This window comes from Hippocampus guttulatus, chromosome 3 (genome assembly GCF_054856545.1).
Source record: "Hippocampus guttulatus isolate MCC_2025c chromosome 3, RoL_Hgut_1.0, whole genome shotgun sequence".
Lineage (NCBI taxonomy): Eukaryota > Metazoa > Chordata > Actinopteri > Syngnathiformes > Syngnathidae > Hippocampus > Hippocampus guttulatus.
In genome coordinates, this window is record NC_141263.1 from 15,980,633 (window position 1) to 15,995,810 (window position 15,178).

A 15,178-nucleotide genomic window follows, 5' to 3' on the forward strand; every position below is an offset into this window, starting at 1 on the left:
AAAAATGCCTTACTATACATGGTCGTTTTTTTTCGTCCAAAAAGGCCTTACTATACAGGGTCGATCTTTTCAGCTAAAAATGCCTGACTATACATAGTCGTTTTTTTGGCAAAAATTTCGTCCAAAAACGCCTTACTATACATGGTCGTTTTTTTCGGCTAAAACTTTCGTCCAAAAATGCCTTACCACACATTGTCGTTTTTTTCGGTCAAAAACGCCTTACTATACATGGTCGTTTTTTTTTTCATCCAAAAAGGCCTTACTGGTCGATTTTTTCAGCTAAAAACGCCTTACTATACATGGTTGTTTTTTTCGGCTAAAAATTTCGTCCAAAAATGCCTTACTATACATGGTCGTTTTTTTCGGCTAAAAACTGCTTATTATGGTCGTTTTTTTCCACTAAAAACGCCTTACTATACATGGTAGTTTTTTTCAGGTTAAAACGCCTTACTATACAAAGTCGTTCTTTTCAGGTTAATACGCATTACTATACATGGTCGTTTTTTTCAGCTAAAAACGCCTGACTATATATGGTCGTTTTTTTCCGGCTAAAAACGCCTTACTATACATGGTCATTTTTTTCGGATAAAAACGCCTTACATGGTCGTTTTTTTAAGCTAAAAATTTCGTCCAAAAATGCCGGACTATACATGGTCTTTTTTTGGGCTAAAAACGCCTTACTATACATGGTGGTTTTTTTTCGGCTAAAAATTTCGTCGAAAAAAGGCCTTACTATACATGGTCATTTTTTTCGGGTAAAAAGGCCTTACTATACAGTACGTGGTGGCTTTTTTCGGCTAAAAACGCCTTCCTATACACTGTCGTTTTTTTCGGGCTAAAAACGCCTTACTATACATGGTAGTTTTTTCCGGCTAAAAATTTTGTCCAAAAATGCCTTACTATACATGGTCTTATTTTTCGTCCAAAAAGGCCTTACTATACATGGTCGTTTTTTTTCGGCTAAAAATTTCATCCAAAAACGCCTTACTATACATGGTCATTTTTCTCGGCTAAAAACGCCTTACGTTACATGGTCATTTTTTTCGGCTAAAAATGTCGTCCAAAAATGCCTTACTATACATGATCGTTTTTTTTCGTCCAAAAACGCCTTACTATACATGGTCGTTTTTTTCGGCTAAAAACGCCTTCCTATACATGGTCGTTTTTTTCGGCAAAAAATTTCATCCAAAAATGCTTTACTATACATGGTCGTTTTTTTCCGGCTAAAAACGCCTTACTATACATGGTCGTTTTTTTCGGCAAAAAATTTCATCCAAAAATGCCTTACTAATACATGGTCGTTTTTTTTCGTCCAAAAAGGCCTTACTATACATGGTCGATTTTTTCAGCTAAAAACGCCTTACTATACATGGTCGTTTTTTTCGGCTAAAAACGCCTTACTATACATGGTCGTTTTTTTCGGCTAAAAATTTCGTCCAAAAACGCCTTACTAGACATGGTCGTTTTTTTTTGTCCAAAAAGGCCTTACTATAGATGGTCGTTTTTTTCAGCTAAAAACGCCTTATTAAACATGGTCGTTTTTTCGGCTAAAGATTTCGTCCAAAAATGCCTTACTATACATGGTCGTTTTTTTCGGCTAAAAACGCCGTACTATACATGGTCGTTTTTTTCGGCTAAGAAATTTCGTCCAAAAACGCCTTAGTATACATGGTCGTTTTTTTCGGCTAAAAACGCCTTACTATACATGGTAGTTTTTTTCGGCTAAAAATTTCGTCCAAAAACGCCTTACTAGACATGGTCGTTTTTTTTCGTCCAAAAAGGCCTTACTATACATGGTCGTTTTTTTCGGCTAAAAACGCCTTCCTATACATGGTCGTTTTTTTCGGCAAAAAATTTCATCCAAAAATGCTTTACTATACATGGTCGTTTTTTTTCGGCTAAAAACGCCTTACTATACATGGTCGTTTTTTTCGGCAAAAAATTTCATCCAAAAATGCCTTACTAATACATGGTCGTTTTTTTTCGTCCAAAAAGGCCTTACTATACATGGTCGATTTTTTCAGCTAAAAACGCCTTACTATACATGGTCGTTTTTTTCGGCTAAAAACGCCTTACTATACATGGTCGTTTTTTTCGGCTAAAAATTTCGTCCAAAAACGCCTTACTAGACATGGTCGTTTTTTTTTGTCCAAAAAGGCCTTACTATAGATGGTCGTTTTTTTCAGCTAAAAACGCCTTATTAAACATGGTCGTTTTTTTCGGCTAAAGATTTCGTCCAAAAATGCCTTACTATACATGGTCGTTTTTTTCGGCTAAAAACGCCGTACTATACATGGTCGTTTTTTTCGGCTAAGAAATTTCGTCCAAAAACGCCTTAGTATACATGGTCGTTTTTTTCGGCTAAAAACGCCTTACTATACATGGTAGTTTTTTTCGGCTAAAAATTTCGTCCAAAAACGCCTTACTAGACATGGTCGTTTTTTTTCGTCCAAAAAGGCCTTACTATACATGGTCGTTTTTTTTCGTCCAAAAAGGCCTTACTATACATCGTCGTTTTTTTCGGCTAAAAATTTCGTCCAAAAATGCCTTACTATACATGGTCGTTTTTTTCGGCTAAAAACACCTTACTATACATGGTCAATTTTTTCGGCTAAAGATTTCGTCCAAAAATGCCTTACTATACATAGTCGTTTTTTTTCGTCCAAAAAGGCCTTACTATACATCGTCGTTTTTTTCGGCTAAAAATTTCGTCCAAAAATGCCTTACTATACATGGTCGTTTTTTTCGGCTAAAAACGTCTTACTATACATGGACGTTTTTTTCGGCTAAAAACGCCTTACTATACATGGTCAATTTTTTCGGCTAAAAATTTCGTCCAAAAATGCCTTACTAAACATGGTCGTTTTTTTCGGTCAAAAACGCCTTACTATATACATAGTCGTTTTTTTCGGCTAAGAATTTCGTCCAAAAAGGCCTTTCTGTACATGGTCGTTTTTTTCGGCTAAAAACGCCCTACTATACATGGTCAATTTTTTCGGCTAAAATTTTCGTCCAAAAATGCCTTACTATACATGGTCGTTTTTTGTCCAAGAAGGCCTTACTATACATGGTCGTTTTTTTTTGTCCAAAAAGGCCTTACTATACATCGTCGTTTTTTTCAGCTAAAAATTTCGTCCAAAAATGCCTTACTATACATGGTCGTTTTTTTCGGCTAAAAACGCCTTACTATACATGGTCAATTTTTTCGGCTAAAAATTTTGTCCAAAAAATCCTTACTATAATACATGGACGTTTTTTTCGGCTAAAAATTTCGTCCAAAAATGCCTTCCTATACATGGTCGTTTTTTTCGGTCAAAAACGCCTTACTATATACATAGTCGTTTTTTTCGGCTAAAAATTTCGTCCAAAAATGCCTTACTATACATGGTCGTTTTTTTCAGCTAAAAAACGCCTTACTATACATGGTCGTTTTTTTCGGCTAAAAATTTCGTCCAAAAATGCCTTACTATACATGGTCGTTTTTTGGGCTCAAAACGCCTTACTTATACATGGTCGTTTTTTTTCGGCTAAGAATTTCGTCCAAAAATGCCTTACTATACATGGTCATTTTTTTCGTTCAAAAACGCCTTACTATACATGGTCGTTTTTTTCGTCAAAAAAAAGGCCTTACTATACATGGTCGTTTTTTTCGGCTAAAGATTTCGTCCAAAAATGCCTTACTATACATGGTCGTTTTTTTTCGTCCAAAAAGGCCTTACTATAAATGGTCGTTTTTTTCAGCTAAAAACGCCTTACTATACATGGTCGTTTTTTTTCGGCTAAAAATTTCGTCCAAAAACGCCTTACTATACATGGACGTTTTTTTCGGCTAAAAATTTAATCCGAAAATGCCTTACTGTACATGGTCGTTTTTTTCGTCCAAAAAGGCCTTCCTATACATGGTCGTTTTTTTCAGCTAAAAACGCCTTACTATACATGGTAGTTTTTTCCGGCTAAAAAATTTCGTCCAAAAACGCCTTAGTATACATGGTCGTTTTTTTGTGTCCAAAAAGGCCTTACTATAGATGGTCGTTTTTTTCAGCTAAAAACGCCTTATTAAACATGGTCGTTTTTTTCGGCTAAAGATTTCGTCCAAAAATGCCTTACTATACATGGTCGTTTTTTTCGGCTAAAAACGCCGTACTATACATGGTCGTTTTTTTCGGCTAAGAAATTTCGTCCAAAAACGCCTTAGTATACATGGTCGTTTTTTTCGGCTAAAAACGCCTTACTATACATGGTAGTTTTTTTCGGCTAAAAATTTCGTCCAAAAACGCCTTACTAGACATGGTCGTTTTTTTTTCGTCCAAAAAGGCCTTACTATACATGGTCGTTTTTTTTCGTCCAAAAAGGCCTTACTATACATCGTCGTTTTTTTCGGCTAAAAATTTCGTCCAAAAAATGCCTTACTATACATGGTCGTTTTTTTCGGCTAAAAACACCTTACTATACATGGTCAATTTTTTCGGCTAAAGATTTCGTCCAAAAATGCCTTACTATACATGGTCGTTTTTTTTCGTCCAAAAAGGCCTTACTATACATCGTCGTTTTTTTCGGCTAAAAATTTCGTCCAAAAATGCCTTACTATACATGGTCGTTTTTTTCGGCTAAAAACGCCTTACTATACATGGACGTTTTTTTCGGCTAAAAACGCCTTACTATACATGGTCAATTTTTTCGGCTAAAAATTTCGTCCAAAAATGCCTTACTAAACATGGTCGTTTTTTTCGGTCAAAAACGCCTTACTATATACATAGTCGTTTTTTTCGGCTAAGAATTTCGTCCAAAAATGCCTTTCTGTACATGGTCGTTTTTTTCGGCTAAAAACGCCCTACTATACATGGTCAATTTTTTCGGCTAAAATTTTCGTCCAAAAATGCCTTACTATATATACATGGTCGTTTTTTGTCCAAGAAGGCCTTACTATACATGGTCGTTTTTTTTTGTCCAAAAAGGCCTTACTATACATCGTCGTTTTTTTCGGCTAAAAATTTCGTCCAAAAATGCCTTACTATACATGGTCGTTTTTTTCGGCTAAAAACGCCTTACTATACATGGTCAATTTTTTCGGCTAAAAATTTTGTCCAAAAAATCCTTACTATAATACATATATGTAGATGGTCGTTTTTTTCGGCTAAAAATTTCGTCCAAAAACGCCCTACTATACATGGTCGTTTTTTTCGGCTAAAAATTTCGTCCAAAAATGCCTTAGTATACATGGTCGTTTTTTTCGGCTAAAAACGCCTTACTATACATGGTCGTTTTTTTCGGCTAAAAATTTCGTCCAAAAATGCCTTCCTATACATGGTCATTTTTTTCGGTCAAAAACGCCTTACTATATACATAGTCGTTTTTTTCGGCTAAAAATTTCATCCAAAAATGCCTTACTATACATGGTCGTTTTTTTCGGCTAAAAATTTCGTCCAAAAATGCCTTGCTATACATGGTCGTTTTTTTGGGCTCAAAACGCCTTACTTATACATGGTCGTTTTTTTTCGGCTAAAAATTTCGTCCAAAAATGCCTTACTATACATGGTCATTTTTTTCGTTCAAAAACGCCTTACTATACATGGTCGTTTTTTTCGTCAAAAAAAAGGCCTTCCTATACATGGTCGTTTTTTTCAGCTAAAAACGCCTTACTATACATGGTAGTTTTTTCCGGCTAAAGATTTCGTCCAAAAAGGCCTTACTATAAATGGTCGTTTTTTTCAGCTAAAAACGCCTTACTATACATGGTCGTTTTTTTTCGGCTAAAAATTTCGTCCAAAAACGCCTTACTATACATGGACGTTTTTTTCGGCTAAAAATTTAATCCGAAAATGCCTTACTATACATGGTCGTTTTTTTCGTCCAAAAAGGCCTTCCTATACATGGTCGTTTTTTTCAGCTAAAAACGCCTTACTATACATGGTAGTTTTTTCCGGCTAAAAAATTTCGTCCAAAAACGCCTTAGTATACATGGTGTTTTTTTTCGGCTAAAAACGCCTTACTATACACGGTCGTTTTTTTCAGCTAAAAATTTCGTCCAAAAACGCATTAAAAACACATTTTTTCGAGTTTTTTTCGGCTAAAAATTTCATCCAAAAATGCCTTACAATACATGGTCGTTTTTTTCGGTCAAAAACGCCTTACTATATACATAGTCATTTTTTCGGCTAAAAATTTCATCCAAAAATGCCTTACTATATGTAGATGGTCGTTTTTTTCGGCTAAAAATTTCGTCCAAAAACGCCCTACTATACATGGTCGTTTTTTTCGGCTAAAAATTTCGTCCAAAAATGCCTTAGTATACATGGTCGTTTTTTTCGGCTAAAAACGCCTTACTATACATGGTTGTTTTTTTCGGCTAAAAATTTCATCCAAAAATGCCTTACTATACATGGTCGTTTTTTTCGGCTAAAAATTTCATCCAAAAACGCCTTACTAAACATGGTCGTTTTTTTCGGCTAAAAACGCCTTACTATACATGGTCGTTTTTTTCGTCCAAAAAGGCCTTACTATACATGGTCGTTTTTTTTCGTCCAAAAAGGCCTTACTATACATCGTCGTTTTTTTTCGGCTAAAAATTTCGTTCAAAAATGCCTTACTATACATGGTCGTTTTTTCCGGCTAAAAACACCTTACTATACATGGTCAATTTTTTCGGCTAAAAATTTCATCCAAAAATGCCTTACTATACATGGTCGTTTTTTTTCGTCCAAAAAGGCCTTATTATACATCGTCGTTTTTTTCGGCTAAAAATTTCGTCCAAAAATGCCTTACTATACATGGTCGTTTTTTTCGGCTAAAAACGCCTTACTATACATGGACGTTTTTTTCGGCTAAAAACGCCTTACTATACATGGTCAATTTTTTCGGCTAAAAATTTCGTCCAAAAACGCCTTACTAAACATGGTCGTTTTTTTTTCGTCCAAAAAGGCCTTAATATACATGGTCGTTTTTTTCGGCTCAAAACATCTTACTATACATGGTCGTTTTTTTCGTCCAAAAAGGCCTTCCTATACATGGTCGTTTTTTTCACCTAAAAACGCCTTACTATACATGGTAGTTTTTTCCGGCTAAAACATTTCGTCCAAAAACGCCTTAGTATACATGGTGTTTTTTTTCGGCTAAAAACGCCTTACTATACACGGTCGTTTTTTTCAGCTAAAAATTTCGTCCAAAAACGCATTAAAAACACATTTTTTCGAGTTTTTTTCGGCTAAAAATTTCGTCCAAAAATGCCTTACAATACATGGTCGTTTTTTTCGGTCAAAAACGCCTTACTATATACATAGTCATTTTTTCGGCTAAAAATTTCATCCAAAAATGCCTTACTATATGTAGATGGTCGTTTTTTTCGGCTAAAAATTTCGTCCAAAAACGCCCTACTATACATGGTCGTTTTTTTCGGCTAAAAATTTCGTCCAAAAATGCCTTAGTATACATGGTCGTTTTTTTCGGCTAAAAACGCCTTACTATACATGGTCGTTTTTTTCGGCTAAAAATTTCATCCAAAAATGCCTTACTATACATGGTCGTTTTTTTCGGCTAAAAATTTCATCCAAAAACGCCTTACTAAACATGGTCGTTTTTTTCGGCTAAAAACGCCTTACTATACATGGTCGTTTTTTTCGTCCAAAAACGCCTTACTATATACATAGTCGTTTTTTTCGGCTAAGAATTTCGTCCAAAAAGGCCTTTCTGTACATGGTCGTTTTTTTCGGCTAAAAACGCCCTACTATACATGGTCAATTTTTTCGGCTAAAATTTTCGTCCAAAAATGCCTTACTATACATGGTCGTTTTTTGTCCAAGAAGGCCTTACTATACATGGTCGTTTTTTTTTGTCCAAAAAGGCCTTACTATACATCGTCGTTTTTTTCAGCTAAAAATTTCGTCCAAAAATGCCTTACTATACATGGTCGTTTTTTTCGGCTAAAAACGCCTTACTATACATGGTCAATTTTTTCGGCTAAAAAGTTTGTCCAAAAAATCCTTACTATAATACATGGACGTTTTTTTCGGCTAAAAATTTCGTCCAAAAATGCCTTCCTATACATGGTCGTTTTTTTCGGTCAAAAACGCCTTACTATATACATAGTCGTTTTTTTCGGCTAAAAATTTCGTCCAAAAATGCCTTACTATACATGGTCGTTTTTTTCAGCTAAAAAACGCCTTACTATACATGGTCGTTTTTTTCGGCTAAAAATTTCGTCCAAAAATGCCTTACTATACATGGTCGTTTTTTGGGCTCAAAACGCCTTACTTATACATGGTCGTTTTTTTTCGGCTAAAAATTTCGTCCAAAAATGCCTTACTATACATGGTCATTTTTTTCGTTCAAAAACGCCTTACTATACATGGTCGTTTTTTTCGTCAAAAAAAAGGCCTTACTATACATGGTCGTTTTTTTCGGCTAAAAATTTCGTCCAAAAATGCCTTACTATACATGGTCGTTTTTTGGGCTCAAAACGCCTTACTTATACATGGTCGTTTTTTTTCGGCTAAAAATTTCGTCCAAAAATGCCTTACTATACATGGTCATTTTTTTCGTTCAAAAACGCCTTACTATACATGGTCGTTTTTTTTCGTCCAAAAAGGCCTTACTATAAATGGTCGTTTTTTTCAGCTAAAAACGCCTTACTATACATGGTCGTTTTTTCTCGGCTAAAAATTTCGTCCAAAAACGCCTTACTATACATGGACGTTTTTTTCGGCTAAAAATTTAATCCGAAAATGCCTTACTGTACATGGTCGTTTTTTTCGTCCAAAAAGGCCTTCCTATACATGGTCGTTTTTTTCAGCTAAAAACGCCTTACTATACATGGTAGTTTTTTCCGGCTAAAAAATTTCGTCCAAAAACGCCTTAGTATACATGGTCGTTTTTTTGTGTCCAAAAAGGCCTTACTATAGATGGTCGTTTTTTTCAGCTAAAAACGCCTTATTAAACATGGTCGTTTTTTTCGGCTAAAGATTTCGTCCAAAAATGCCTTACTATACATGGTCGTTTTTTTCGGCTAAAAACGCCGTACTATACATGGTCGTTTTTTTCGGCTAAGAAATTTCGTCCAAAAACGCCTTAGTATACATGGTCGTTTTTTTCGGCTAAAAACGCCTTACTATACATGGTAGTTTTTTTCGGCTAAAAATTTCGTCCAAAAACGCCTTACTAGACATGGTCGTTTTTTTTCGTCCAAAAAGGCCTTACTATACATGGTCGTTTTTTTTCGTCCAAAAAGGCCTTACTATACATCGTCGTTTTTTTCGGCTAAAAATTTCGTCCAAAAAATGCCTTACTATACATGGTCGTTTTTTTCGGCTAAAAACACCTTACTATACATGGTCAATTTTTTCGGCTAAAGATTTCGTCCAAAAATGCCTTACTATACATGGTCGTTTTTTTTCGTCCAAAAAGGCCTTACTATACATCGTCGTTTTTTTCGGCTAAAAATTTCGTCCAAAAATGCCTTACTATACATGGTCGTTTTTTTCGGCTAAAAACGCCTTACTATACATGGACGTTTTTTTCGGCTAAAAACGCCTTACTATACATGGTCAATTTTTTCGGCTAAAAATTTCGTCCAAAAATGCCTTACTAAACATGGTCGTTTTTTTCGGTCAAAAACGCCTTACTATATACATAGTCGTTTTTTTCGGCTAAGAATTTCGTCCAAAAATGCCTTTCTGTACATGGTCGTTTTTTTCGGCTAAAAACGCCCTACTATACATGGTCAATTTTTTCGGCTAAAATTTTCGTCCAAAAATGCCTTACTATACATGGTCGTTTTTTGTCCAAGAAGGCCTTACTATACATGGTCGTTTTTTTTTGTCCAAAAAGGCCTTACTATACATCGTCGTTTTTTTCGGCTAAAAATTTCGTCCAAAAATGCCTTACTATACATGGTCGTTTTTTTCGGCTAAAAACGCCTTACTATACATGGTCAATTTTTTCGGCTAAAAATTTTGTCCAAAAAATCCTTACTATAATACATATATGTAGATGGTCGTTTTTTTCGGCTAAAAATTTCGTCCAAAAACGCCCTACTATACATGGTCGTTTTTTTCGGCTAAAAATTTCGTCCAAAAATGCCTTAGTATACATGGTCGTTTTTTTCGGCTAAAAACGCCTTACTATACATGGTCGTTTTTTTCGGCTAAAAATTTCGTCCAAAAATGCCTTCCTATACATGGTCATTTTTTTCGGTCAAAAACGCCTTACTATATACATAGTCGTTTTTTTCGGCTAAAAATTTCATCCAAAAATGCCTTACTATACATGGTCGTTTTTTTCGGCTAAAAATTTCGTCCAAAAATGCCTTGCTATACATGGTCGTTTTTTTGGGCTCAAAACGCCTTACTTATACATGGTCGTTTTTTTTCGGCTAAAAATTTCGTCCAAAAATGCCTTACTATACATGGTCATTTTTTTCGTTCAAAAACGCCTTACTATACATGGTCGTTTTTTTCGTCAAAAAAAAGGCCTTCCTATACATGGTCGTTTTTTTCAGCTAAAAACGCCTTACTATACATGGTAGTTTTTTCCGGCTAAAGATTTCGTCCAAAAAGGCCTTACTATAAATGGTCGTTTTTTTCAGCTAAAAACGCCTTACTATACATGGTCGTTTTTTTCCGGCTAAAAATTTCGTCCAAAAACGCCTTACTATACATGGACGTTTTTTTCGGCTAAAAATTTAATCCGAAAATGCCTTACTATACATGGTCGTTTTTTTCGTCCAAAAAGGCCTTCCTATACATGGTCGTTTTTTTCAGCTAAAAACGCCTTACTATACATGGTAGTTTTTTCCGGCTAAAAAATTTCGTCCAAAAACGCCTTAGTATACATGGTGTTTTTTTTCGGCTAAAAACGCCTTACTATACACGGTCGTTTTTTTCAGCTAAAAATTTCGTCCAAAAACGCATTAAAAACACATTTTTTCGAGTTTTTTTCGGCTAAAAATTTCGTCCAAAAATGCCTTACAATACATGGTCGTTTTTTTCGGTCAAAAACGCCTTACTATATACATAGTCATTTTTTCGGCTAAAAATTTCATCCAAAAATGCCTTACTATATGTAGATGGTCGTTTTTTTCGGCTAAAAATTTCGTCCAAAAACGCCCTACTATACATGGTCGTTTTTTTCGGCTAAAAATTTCGTCCAAAAATGCCTTAGTATACATGGTCGTTTTTTTCGGCTAAAAACGCCTTACTATACATGGTTGTTTTTTTCGGCTAAAAATTTCATCCAAAAATGCCTTACTATACATGGTCGTTTTTTTCGGCTAAAAATTTCATCCAAAAACGCCTTACTAAACATGGTCGTTTTTTTCGGCTAAAAACGCCTTACTATACATGGTCGTTTTTTTCGTCCAAAAAGGCCTTACTATACATGGTCGTTTTTTTTCGTCCAAAAAGGCCTTACTATACATCGTCGTTTTTTTTCGGCTAAAAATTTCGTTCAAAAATGCCTTACTATACATGGTCGTTTTTTCCGGCTAAAAACACCTTACTATACATGGTCAATTTTTTCGGCTAAAAATTTCATCCAAAAATGCCTTACTATACATGGTCGTTTTTTTTCGTCCAAAAAGGCCTTATTATACATCGTCGTTTTTTTCGGCTAAAAATTTCGTCCATAAATGCCTTACTATACATGGTCGTTTTTTTCGGCTAAAAACGCCTTACTATACATGGACGTTTTTTTCGGCTAAAAACGCCTTACTATACATGGTCAATTTTTTCGGCTAAAAATTTCGTCCAAAAACGCCTTACTAAACATGGTCGTTTTTTTTTCGTCCAAAAAGGCCTTAATATACATGGTCGTTTTTTTCGGCTCAAAACATCTTACTATACATGGTCGTTTTTTTCGTCCAAAAAGGCCTTCCTATACATGGTCGTTTTTTTCACCTAAAAACGCCTTACTATACATGGTAGTTTTTTCCGGCTAAAAAATTTCGTCCAAAAACGCCTTAGTATACATGGTGTTTTTTTTCGGCTAAAAACGCCTTACTATACACGGTCGTTTTTTTCAGCTAAAAATTTCGTCCAAAAACGCATTAAAAACACATTTTTTCGAGTTTTTTTCGGCTAAAAATTTCGTCCAAAAATGCCTTACAATACATGGTCGTTTTTTTCGGTCAAAAACGCCTTACTATATACATAGTCATTTTTTCGGCTAAAAATTTCATCCAAAAATGCCTTACTATATGTAGATGGTCGTTTTTTTCGGCTAAAAATTTCGTCCAAAAACGCCCTACTATACATGGTCGTTTTTTTCGGCTAAAAATTTCGTCCAAAAATGCCTTAGTATACATGGTCGTTTTTTTCGGCTAAAAACGCCTTACTATATGGTCGTTTTTTTCGGCTAAAAATTTCATCCAAAAATGCCTTACTATACATGGTCGTTTTTTTCGGCTAAAAATTTCATCCAAAAACGCCTTACTAAACATGGTCGTTTTTTTCGGCTAAAAACGCCTTACTATACATGGTCGTTTTTTTCGTCCAAAAAGGCCTTACTATACATGGTCGTTTTTTTTCGTCCAAAAAGGCTTTACTATACATGGTCGTTTTTTCCGGCTAAAAACACCTTACTATACATGGTCAATTTTTTCGGCTAAAAATTTCATCCAAAAATGCCTTACTATACATGGTCGTTTTTTTTTCGTCCAAAAAGGCCTTATTATACATCGTCGTTTTTTTCGGCTAAAAATTTCGTCCAAAAATGCCTTACTATACATGGTCGTTTTTTTCGGCTAAAAACGCCTTACTATACATGGACGTTTTTTTCGGCTAAAAACGCCTTACTATACATGGTCAATTTTTTCGGCTAAAAATTTCGTCCAAAAACGCCTTACTAAACATGGTCGTTTTTTTTTCGTCCAAAAAGGCCTTAATATACATGGTCGTTTTTTTCGGCTCAAAACATCTTACTATACATGGTTGTTTTTTTCGTCGAAGAACGCCTTACTTATACATGGTCTTTTTTTCGGCTAAAAACGCCTTACTATACATGGTCAATTTTTTCGGCTAAAAATTTCGTCCAAAAACGCCTTACTAAACATGGTCGTTTTTTTTTCGTCCAAAAAGGCCTTAATATACATGGTCGTTTTTTTCGGCTCAAAACATCTTACTATACATGGTCGTTTTTTTCGTCCAAAAAGGCCTTCCTATACATGGTCGTTTTTTTCACCTAAAAACGCCTTACTATACATGGTAGTTTTTTCCGGCTAAAAAATTTCGTCCAAAAACGCCTTAGTATACATGGTGTTTTTTTTCGGCTAAAAACGCCTTACTATACACGGTCGTTTTTTTCAGCTAAAAATTTCGTCCAAAAACGCATTAAAAACACATTTTTTCGAGTTTTTTTCGGCTAAAAATTTCGTCCAAAAATGCCTTACAATACATGGTCGTTTTTTTCGGTCAAAAACGCCTTACTATATACATAGTCATTTTTTCGGCTAAAAATTTCATCCAAAAATGCCTTACTATATGTAGATGGTCGTTTTTTTCGGCTAAAAATTTCGTCCAAAAACGCCCTACTATACATGGTCGTTTTTTTCGGCTAAAAATTTCGTCCAAAAATGCCTTAGTATACATGGTCGTTTTTTTCGGCTAAAAACGCCTTACTATATGGTCGTTTTTTTCGGCTAAAAATTTCATCCAAAAATGCCTTACTATACATGGTCGTTTTTTTCGGCTAAAAATTTCATCCAAAAACGCCTTACTAAACATGGTCGTTTTTTTCGGCTAAAAACGCCTTACTATACATGGTCGTTTTTTTCGTCCAAAAAGGCCTTACTATACATGGTCGTTTTTTTTCGTCCAAAAAGGCTTTACTATACATGGTCGTTTTTTCCGGCTAAAAACACCTTACTATACATGGTCAATTTTTTCGGCTAAAAATTTCATCCAAAAATGCCTTACTATACATGGTCGTTTTTTTTTCGTCCAAAAAGGCCTTATTATACATCGTCGTTTTTTTCGGCTAAAAATTTCGTCCAAAAATGCCTTACTATACATGGTCGTTTTTTTCGGCTAAAAACGCCTTACTATACATGGACGTTTTTTTCGGCTAAAAACGCCTTACTATACATGGTCAATTTTTTCGGCTAAAAATTTCGTCCAAAAACGCCTTACTAAACATGGTCGTTTTTTTTTCGTCCAAAAAGGCCTTAATATACATGGTCGTTTTTTTCGGCTCAAAACATCTTACTATACATGGTTGTTTTTTTCGTCGAAGAACGCCTTACTTATACATGGTCTTTTTTTTGGTCGAAAAACGCCAAACACATTTGGAAAATGTTGAAATTTAATGAACATATCTTTTACAAAACATTTCATGAAGCACCTTACATTTCCTTCAACAAATGTGCAATTTACTTTTATCATTCACATATATGCATTGCAACTGATCCCATTGATTGTACAAACTTTAACAAGTAATTGGTATTGAAAAATATAGTAATGCCTTTTATGATTAAACAAGATTTATAAAGAAAGGAAGTTTTAAACCATTTACACGTGCATATAAAATCTAAATGTAATCCCTGCCTACACCTTACAAACTAAGGAGAGTGCTATTAAATGTGTAAATGTGAGTGTGCTATTGATAGCGTCTGCTGTCATGGGTCTGTCTCAGTGAAGGACTGAGGCTGCTGTTGTCTTCTTCTCTGGTCAAAACAGTGTCCCCTAGCAGATACTCAATGAATTGCACCTTATTCAAAATATTAGTTCTGTTTCTTTTATGCATTTTTTTCATTTTTAAATTATCCTGCGGGCCTGATTGAACCTCGCGCGCGCGTGTGTGTGTGTGAGTGTGATGAATGGAATTCCGCATCGGTGTGCAGTTGTAAAACAAGGCTGTGTGTTGAAAAAATAAATCTGAAACTGCATTTAAGGGTGGCTCAATACTGGCTGGCCATATACGGGCCGGAGTTGTAAATTGATTTCTGGCCCAAATACTTCACTCCACAACTGGCCCTATCTGGTTTGCCAGAGTCAAGCCAGTGCCTCCTTTGCCACTCCTGGGCCGTGTTCGGCCCACATGCATTATGCCAGTGCCGACTCAAGGCCAGCTGTGCCAGCTTCATGCCAAATCCGGGCCAGATGCCTTTGCTGACTGGGTAGTTATTTATTTCTTTTTTTTGGTTACATAATTTATTTCCACCGGTTTAGCTCATGGAGGGGGGGGGGGGTACTTG